This window comes from Canis aureus, chromosome 31 (genome assembly GCF_053574225.1).
Source record: "Canis aureus isolate CA01 chromosome 31, VMU_Caureus_v.1.0, whole genome shotgun sequence".
Classification (NCBI taxonomy): domain Eukaryota; kingdom Metazoa; phylum Chordata; class Mammalia; order Carnivora; family Canidae; genus Canis; species Canis aureus.
In genome coordinates, this window is record NC_135641.1 from 15,837,540 (window position 1) to 15,846,558 (window position 9,019).

General features: G+C 55.5%; 1 long non-coding RNA gene across 1 annotated transcript; it reads left to right on the plus strand.

Moving 5' to 3' along the window:
* Positions 1-355: 355 nt before the first annotated feature.
* Positions 356-9,019, plus strand: LOC144302390 (uncharacterized). Its single transcript, XR_013369253.1, has 3 exons — positions 356-2,652; positions 3,914-8,615; positions 8,754-9,019. It is a non-coding gene; the product is annotated as an uncharacterized LOC144302390 (long non-coding RNA).

Here is a 9,019-nt window from a genome sequence, read left to right on the forward strand (position 1 = left end):
GGGCTCAGAATCTCCCTGCCTCCAGCACCCCTGTCCCGTGTGGCATTCCAGTGCACGGAGAAGCCACACTTCAGTGACTGGACGGACGTCAGGGCTCCATCCACCTTGGTGTTAGGTGTGTGTGTGTGTGTGTGTGTGTGTCTCCATGGGAGTCAGCGGTAGGTTCCATGGGGCCACACTCCGGTGGAGCACAAGCTGCTGGCGTTAGTGGAGCTGGCACCCCCATGCAGGATCCAGCACTGCCCAGACCCCCCACCCCCAGGGCTTCCCACCCTGCCCCACCCCCAGCCAGGGTACCCCCACACCACACCACACCCACCCCCAGGGCTCCCCACACACCCCCCAGCACCACCCCAGGGCCCCCCACACTCATGTTCCCACCTGGTGTGCATGCAGGGAGACCCTACAGAGGCCTGGATTTGCATTTCACTGACAACTAATGGTGCTGAATATCTTCATATTCTTTCTGACCATTTCGACACCGTTTTTGGATGAAGGACCTGTTTTCTTCTATTTCCCTGGTCATGCTGCATTTCTGATTGCACTCGTGTCGGGCTTGCTGGCCAACGTGACTTAGCCACGTAAGCCAGGAGGACTGTGCACCCCGTTTTCTTTTCTTGAAAACATTCCTGATGTGGCCTCTGGAGCAGCTGGGCCTGCAGTTTCCTGGTTTCCTTGCTGGGACTTTTGCTTCTGCTGCTGCTGCTGAATTTCTGTAGCTTTTATGGTGAAAGTACTTGAAAACCTGTAGTTTTGCTTATTTGAACAATTTGTCCATTTCACATAAAGTTGCTCCTCATAGCTCCTCATAGCCTCGGGCCCTGGAGGTCGGGATGTGAATTTTGCAGGGAGGTGGTTTTAGTTCCTAACTACTCCTTACGTGGTTGTCTTTTCTTCTGAGTCCATCTGCGTTGGTCAGTTTTATCGTTATTGTTTCAGAAAGAGTAAAAGTTTAGCTGTGCATTGATTATATTTTATTTTCTCCTTCACTGATTTCTGCACAGGTCTTTTATTCCTTATTTCTTTTTACACATATTGGATCTATTTTGAGGTCCTCTTTCCTACTTTTGGAGATGGTTAATTGGCTCATTAATTTTCAGCCTCTTTGTTTTTCAAACAAGACTTTAACGTTGTGTTTTAGGAGCTTCTACTTCTAGATGAGGAGAAGCATCGGGTGGGGTTTACGCTCCCGTCCAGTGTGAAATGACCATCCTGAAGCCCCCAAGCATCAGATGTGGACAGAGGCCAGGACAGGGGCGCCATGCACTGCACCCTAGCGTGCCCTAGGATGAGGCATGGCTGGGCATCTGGGGGCGCACAGTGACCAGAGTCCTGAGGGCTGGAGCAGGAGGAAGCTCGGAGACCAGCACGGGCCCCTGAGTGTCCAGCAGGTTACTAATTGGTGCGTGTGCATCAGGAAATGGTACACATTCAAGTGGGAGCCACCGGGAAGGATGTGAAGAAATGACCCCTGGAGCTCACACATGAACAGGAGGCTCCGGCCGCAGCATGCACAGGGGAAAAACTTCGCCACATACCAAGCCCTGCTTTGGTCCCACCAACAAAGCTTAAAGACGAGATCCAAAAGGGTTAAGTTCTTTCTAAAGACTTCATGTTTCTGGAAGAAGCTAAAAGATGCCCTTCACCCAACAAGGTGAAATTCATAATATCTGCACCCAAATTACACACCTACAGAGAAGCAAGGAGATGCAATCAGTGCTGAGAAACACCAGTCACCTAGAACCTACCCCATTAGAAATGAGGACAGGATATGGAAGCAGGTGTTACACTGACTGCACATCCATGCAGCCAGGGGAGCGGGGGGCGGGGGAGACTGGAAGATCCCTGCAGAAGAAGAGACTAACGAGCTTAAGACAGCAAGCGTGTGAACAAAACACAGTGAGGAGAAACAAGGAAACTCTAAGCCGCAGGGACTCAGGGGGCATGTGTGTGTCGGGGCGTGCTGGGGAGGCCTTTGAAGAAATGTCTGATGACTGGTCGGGTTTGATTAAAATGTATATAAACCACAGATTCAAGAAGTATGACAAAAACCACGCCCAAGACACAGGAGGAAAACTAAAAGGTAAGCCCCAAATTACTGATTTGTGGGCATCTGGGGGGCTCAGTGGGTGTACATCTGCCTTCAGCTCAGGTCGTGATCCCAGGGTCCTGGAGTCGAGGCCCGAGTCAGGCTCCCTGCTCAGGGGAAGTCCACTCCTTCCTCTCCTTCTGCCCCACTCCCCCTGTTCTCTGTCTCTCCCTCTCTCAAATAAATAAATAAAATATTTTTTAAAAAATCAAATTCCTGACTTATAACAAAGAGAAAAGTCTGTAAAGTAGCCAGAGTAAAAACACATATGACATCCAAAAGAACGGCTACAACAAATGATACAGGAGATTTCTCATAAGAAACCATTCTAGTCAAGGATCTCTTCAAAATACTGAAAGGAAAAGAGGAAAACAACGTTACCAAATCCTTTACCCGATGGAAATATATTTCAAAATATGTTTACAAACTAAGGACTTTCGCAGACCTACAAAAGCTGAACTACTCGCAGCACACCTGCTGTACAAGAAGTGTTCAGAGGAATCCTCCAGCAGCAGATGGAAATCCAGCCCACGCAGGAATGAGACCAGCAATGGTCACTGTGGGTAAGTACGGGGACTGGTTTTCTTATCACTTAAATCACTTAAAAGACAGCACACCACTTAACGCTGGAATAATTACAATGTTTTGCAAGGTCCCTGACATGTGGACAGTGCAGGAGTGAGGGGGAGCTGCGCAAGGCTGCTGTCGCAGGTTCTCAGGCCGGGGTGGGAACAGGTGGCCAGAGACAGGATCAGGATAGACACGTGTGCTGTAAGCCCTGCGGCGACCTCCAAAACAGACTGCCACTACTCTTAGGCCAACGAAGGAGATAATACCATTGACTAAAAATACTCGATGCAAGAGAAGGCAGGAAAATGGGAGCAGAGAACAAGGGCAGTGGGATGAGCAGAGAGCCAGCAGTGACTGGATCTACAGCTGTCCCAGCAGTGTGTTAAATGTAAATGATGCAAACAACCCAACTAAAGGGCAGAGACCGCCAGACCGAATGCAGAGCCAGGCTGGCTGTGTGCCACATGGAAGCAGCCCTGGAAATACGAGGGCAGAGGCGGCATGCACCAGGCTAACACTCACTAAGATGACCGGGACCCATGATATCAAGAAAGTAGATTCTGGAGAAAGGCTATTACCTGAAATAAAACCTCTTCCTCCACGTAAAGATAAAACAAGTCCATGAAAAGGACATAACAACCCTGAACATGTATGCGCTCGGCATCAGAGCTTCAACATACATCGGGCCAGAGTCGTTAGGACTAGTCCTGCAAGGAACCTGTGTCCTTTGGTTGTTGTTGTTTTTTTTAATTTTTATTTATTTATGATAGTCACAGAGAGAGAGAGAGAGAGAGAGAGAGAGGCAGAGACACAGGAGGAGGGAGAAGCAGGCTCCATGCACCGGGAGCCCGATGTGGGATTCGATCCCGGGTCTCCAGGATCGCGCCCTGGGCCAAAGGCAGGCGCCAAACCGCTGCGCCACCCAGGGATCCCACCTGTGTCCTTTGGGACCGAGGGGCAAGAACCGGGACACAGAGCGGTCTGCAGGAGACCCGCGGACCCTGCACCCGGAAGCAGAGGAAGCAGAGCACATGCCTTCTCAGGAACGAGGAGGGCTTCACAAGGAAGGCCGAATTCGGAGCCACGACACAGGCCCAAAGGAACATGGGGGGTTCCGGGCAGACACTGTCTGCAGCCTCCACGGAGCTAAGTTAGAGGCCGAAACACAAAGACCCTGGGAAAGCGTCCAGAACAAGACGGAAATTAGCAAGTATTTTGAACTGAATGAAGATGAAGTTTGTGATATTTTGACAGTGAGATGGAAGCATGGCTGAAGCTGCATGTGCAAGGATGGTCCCGGAGCTAAAACCTAGAACACACGGGTCTCCATGTCCTCAACCTCCACTGCAAGAAACCAAGAGAGCAAACGAAACCCCAAGAAGGTAGGACAATATGATAAATACCAATGCAGCAAAGGTAATTCAGAGGAGTAACGAACCCAAGCCTTGTCCTTTGAGGGGATGGGTCCCCTGAGGTACCCGGTAGCCGGGTCATGATGGGGTAAGGGGACCGCGCCCGAAGACCCACACACGCCTACAGAATGACCGCAGTCTGCGCAGTGCTGGGCCCATATCATCACCCATCGGGACGAAGGCGCAAACCGCCAGTCCACGCAGGAAGAGCCGGTCCCCCGGAGAGCCTTCCACTTCTGGAAAACACTGAACCATAGTTAAAACCTTCCCCAAGGAAGGAGCAGAGCAGGAAGCCTGCTGGGTGGATTGCAGCTGACCCCGTGGAAGGACGAGCAACAGCACCACACGGAGCGTCCGGAAACCCACGGACGCCGGCCTGGCCATGGCGTCAGAGACGCTGGGGGATAACTGCAGAGCACCTGCCCCCGCCCCCGGCCCCACATGGGCACCCACCGTCCTGGGACACCAGCTCCCCTCCCGCACCTGCCGTTCACCCATGGGTCTTTCCTGCGTCACAGACCTTCCCTCCCTGAGTCCTTCAAGATTTGTCTAGATGACAATGTCCCAGCGCCCCTCATCCTTGGGGGACAGCTGTTTCCTAGGGGCCCAGCCCCAGACGGTCGGGGTGTCCTCGCTGGGTTGTGGCCATGCCGCGTGGCTGGTCCCTATGTCCACTCTGCTGGGATGTCCATGTTGTCCCCCAGCAACAGGGAAGGCCAGGCGGTCTGTCCCCCCAAGCATGTCTCCCTGTCTCCCATGCTCGCCCTGTCCCCCCTGCCGGGCCGTGGTCTGTCCGGAGCCCAGAACCTCTGCCTGTCCTCAGACCCCGCTCTCGGGCCGCTCTGTGCTCTGCTTCCCTCCGTTTGTCCCTCTGCTACTTCCTTCTTGCTGAACCTGTCCTCAAGGCGCCTATGGCTCCACATGTTGTACGTGAGCCCCGTGAGCCCTGTGGGCACCATCCCTCTTGCCCCCCCACCCCGGGTGCAGGAAACAGCGTGCGCTAGGTTACCCAATGCGCAGTTGTGCCTGTGCGGTTGGTCGTTGGACAGCTCCCGCGTGCCCTCACTACGGAGTGCCTGGAGGTGTTTGGGGCATGGCGGGAATCCTGAAGCCCAGGATGTCGGTGGCCCCTTCCTGGGGGAACTGGCGCTTGTGCCATTTGCGTCTGCAGGAGCCAGTGTCTCCACGGACATGAGGCGGGTCTTCCCAGGGCCCCATAGTCACACAGAGGAGCAGATACAGGGCCCAGAGACACCAGATACAGTAACTGGTGAAAGCCAGAGCGAAGGGTCTGGATTCAAGTCCAGAAGCTGCCAGCAGCCTCAGCAAGTGCTCGCGGGATGTGCCTCGCTCGCACCTGTTCTGAAAGTCATTGTGGCCGCCGCCGGGAGAAGGTGGCTGGCAGGACAGGAAGCCACAGCCAGGAGAAGACACAAGGACACCTGGACCCACGCCCCCCGTCTTTCTCCTGCGGAGAGGTGTCTGTGCAGGGCGGGAATCCAAGTGCCTCTTTGTAAAGTGCAGACGCCCTGGCTCTGCCCTCCTCACCTCCTGCCCCACCTGTGCCCGGGAACCAGCGGGGCCCGGTCCCTGAGCACCCGTGTCCTTGGAGAGGCCCTCACCACCAGGACCCAGGACATGAGTGGGCACGTGCTGTTCACAAAAGTAGAGATTAAGGACTTAATTCTATAAGTAAATTCCACCTTTCAGCCTCCAAGTGGGTCAATTTATCTTAAGATTTTCTTAAATTTCATCAAATAAGTTGCAAGAATGCAGAAATCCAGAGGCGCACAGGCAACCGGAGCTGAGCTGTGTTTGCCGAGATGCGAGGACCAAATACCCTCACTTGGAGGGATTTAAGCCGTAAGCACCTTTTATTGGTTTTCATTAGGTGGTTGAGGGCAAGAGAAAGGACACAGCGAGGCGGATGCAGTCGGCATGGATTAATGTGGTGGCACCACCAGGGGAGGAGGTGAAAGGCCTCACCCACCGGGGAGGGGGACGCACACCTGTTCCCCCCCGGCGCTGCCAGTCTTCCTGACCTGAGGGCCATTTCCTGAGGCCCCTGCCCCAGCCCGCTGCCCTCTCTCCTGACCTCACCCAGCACCCAAGCCAGCCGTGCACATGGGGGACCCTGGCCTGGCGCCAGAGAACCTGGGTTTGTGTCCTGGCTCTGCCCCAGGGGATCGAGGTTTCCAGGAAGCCCCCACCCTGAACCTGACAGGACGATGATACTCGTCCACCTACTTCCTGAGGGGCTCAGAGGTCATGCCCTCAGGTGGGAAATCCCGCCGACCAGGACCATTCTTCCCACTGCTGTCTGTCCCCAGCATGAGGGCACAGAGCAGCCACTGTTTTCTCTGCTCACAGACACCCACCTGGTAGAATGAGGCTCAGGAAATAAAGAGGGGGCTGCTTTCAGCCCCAGGTTGGGGTGACAGGACCAGCTGGAACCAGGGGCCAGGAAGATGCAGCCCGGCCTCACAACTCCACAGACGTGGGGCTTCACCCCCGCCATGGCCGTGCATGCCCTCGCGGGACACTGTGTAGTGTCCAGAGGGGTCGCCTCCCCATGACAGGGCGCCGTCCTTCCCCTGCAGGGGGCTGGGCCGTGGGGCACTGGGGTACGTGTCTGCGGCTGAGCTGACCCGTAGACGGGGCTCCCACCTGAGCCACACGCTGTTCCCTCTGCCTCTGTCTGCCTGGAGGGGTGGTCTGGCCCAGACGGCCTCGTTTCACACCACTGGTTTGTGAGGTGCTACAGATTTCAGTTCCCATGGTGACCCTGTGATAAAGTATTGGCAAGGACCTTGTCAATCTCTGAGGATAATTTTCCTCACACACAACAATCCCCCTCCCAGAGGGGATCTGTGGAGGCTTTGGGGTCCCGGGGTGTCACCCATGTTGCTTCCAGAAACACCCCATAAGACCTAGGTCCCTAAACCTGCCCTCCACACCCCCTCCCTTCAATCGTGCGTGGTCTGAAGGACAGGGCTCCTCCCATGACTCGTTGTCTATGCTCCCTGAGCCTGAACCTGCCACAGGATCCTCTCCTGGCCCCGGGGTCACAGCCTCCCGGGCACCCCATCCTGGCCGTATCCCTGGCAGCATGTGGACAGTACTGAAGCCCGTCCCATGCACACCCCACCAGAGGCTACAGTAAGAGCCAGCGAGGCCGGCACTGCTGGGAGGGCCCAGGGCAGCAGGAGCCCTAGTGGTGTCCGCCAGAACAGAAGTCAGCACCACCCTCCTTACAGTGTGACCTGGCCGTGGCACTCCTGCTGGACCTTCATCCAGGAACAGGACAACTGACATAATGAGGCACAGAATCCTGTGTACAAACATCCACAGCAGCTTTCCGTGTCACAGCCCCACAGTGCAAACATCCCCAATGTCCCCTGCCAGGCGTGTGGTCCTGTCCACCGTGCAGCCGCAGCACCGACTGGGTGCAGCTTCCAGATGGGAAGCAGCAGACTGCTGGCCCCACAGGAGGATGCTGAGCAGAAGGCCAGTGTCCGTGGGTCCTATGTGCTGTGACTCCATTTATCTCCCCACAATGACAATTTCCCTGGTCAGGGGCTCAGGTTCTGGGCTGGGGGGGCATAAGCATGGGGGACCCTGAGGCCAGGGGCACCACCCACGGCCAGAGCCGTGCTGGTCATGCCGATCCACATAGGCAGGGAGAGGACACGAGCCCCCGACACACACTGGGCCAGGCTTAGTGCGCTGGTTCTGGCCAAGGGTCCCCGCGCTCCAGGAGGTCACCCGCTGGGGACACCAGGAGAGGGTCCTGCAGGCAGAGCCAATCAGCAGCTGTATTCCTATCACACTGAGGTTGAGGGCTGAGGGCCACCCAAGGATGCCACATCCTAGCCCTGGAACCTGGGGATGTGGCCTCGCCTGGCAAGAGGGACTTTTTGGTTGGGATTTCTTGAGGGTCAAAGTTAGGGGGATGCAGACTGACACAGAGGCTGGCTTCAGAGCAGCTGGGAGGGTGCAGCGTGAAGGCCTTTCCAAGGGGGCAGGGGCCAGCGGGGGACCCCTGTTGGCAAGGCCACGCTGTGGGCCCCACTTCTCTCTCATGCTGTTGTGAACAGCTGTCACAGACAGTGGCTCGCAGGTCACTGACCGCTCACATTGGGCTGTTCACGTGGGCAGTGGCCTGGCTACGGACCGCTGTTTGGAGTCGACCTGTGTGTTTGCTGGGGGTTGGGGAGGGTGCCCAGCCAGCTCTTGTATTCTAGCTCAAGCCAACAACATCAATTTTTTTCCTGGAACACTTTTCACATTCATGACGCCGTGATTTCATTTTTTTTTTAATTTTTTTTAAGCTTTTATTTATTTATGATAGGCACACAGTGAGAGAGAGAGAGGCAGAGACACAGGCAGAGGGAGAAGCAGGCTCCATGCACCGGGAGCCCGACGTGGGATTCGATCCCAGGTCTCCAGGACCGCGCCCTGGGCCAAAGGCAGGCGCCAAACCGCTGCGCCACCCAGGGATCCTGACGCCGTGATTTCAGACTATCACCCACTTCCTGAAACAGGTGATGGAGGAGATGAAGGGCTTCGTTCAGGCTGGGGGAACCCCCCCCCGCCATCAGCACAGTATCAGTCCCACGTGTCCTTCTCTGCCTTGGTTTCTCCTGTTCCTCTTTTTCTAAAAACTGATGTTTTCTGACCAGGTTTCTCCAGGTGAATCTGAGTAACTTTGTTGGAAAAGAACACATTTCCCCAGACAGTCGCAAAACCTCCAGTGGCCGAAGTGAGTGGTTCTCCATCCCGGCCCTGGAGACCACGGTGCGCCTCGGTGGAACTGTCTAGAAGGGCGACACGTAATCCGAGTGTTACAGGAAGGGGCAGACCGCCAGCGCCATGAATATGGAAGCCCGGCCACCAAGAGGGTGCAAGGGGCCTGTCGAAATGCTAGGGCCATGAATAAAAGCAATTT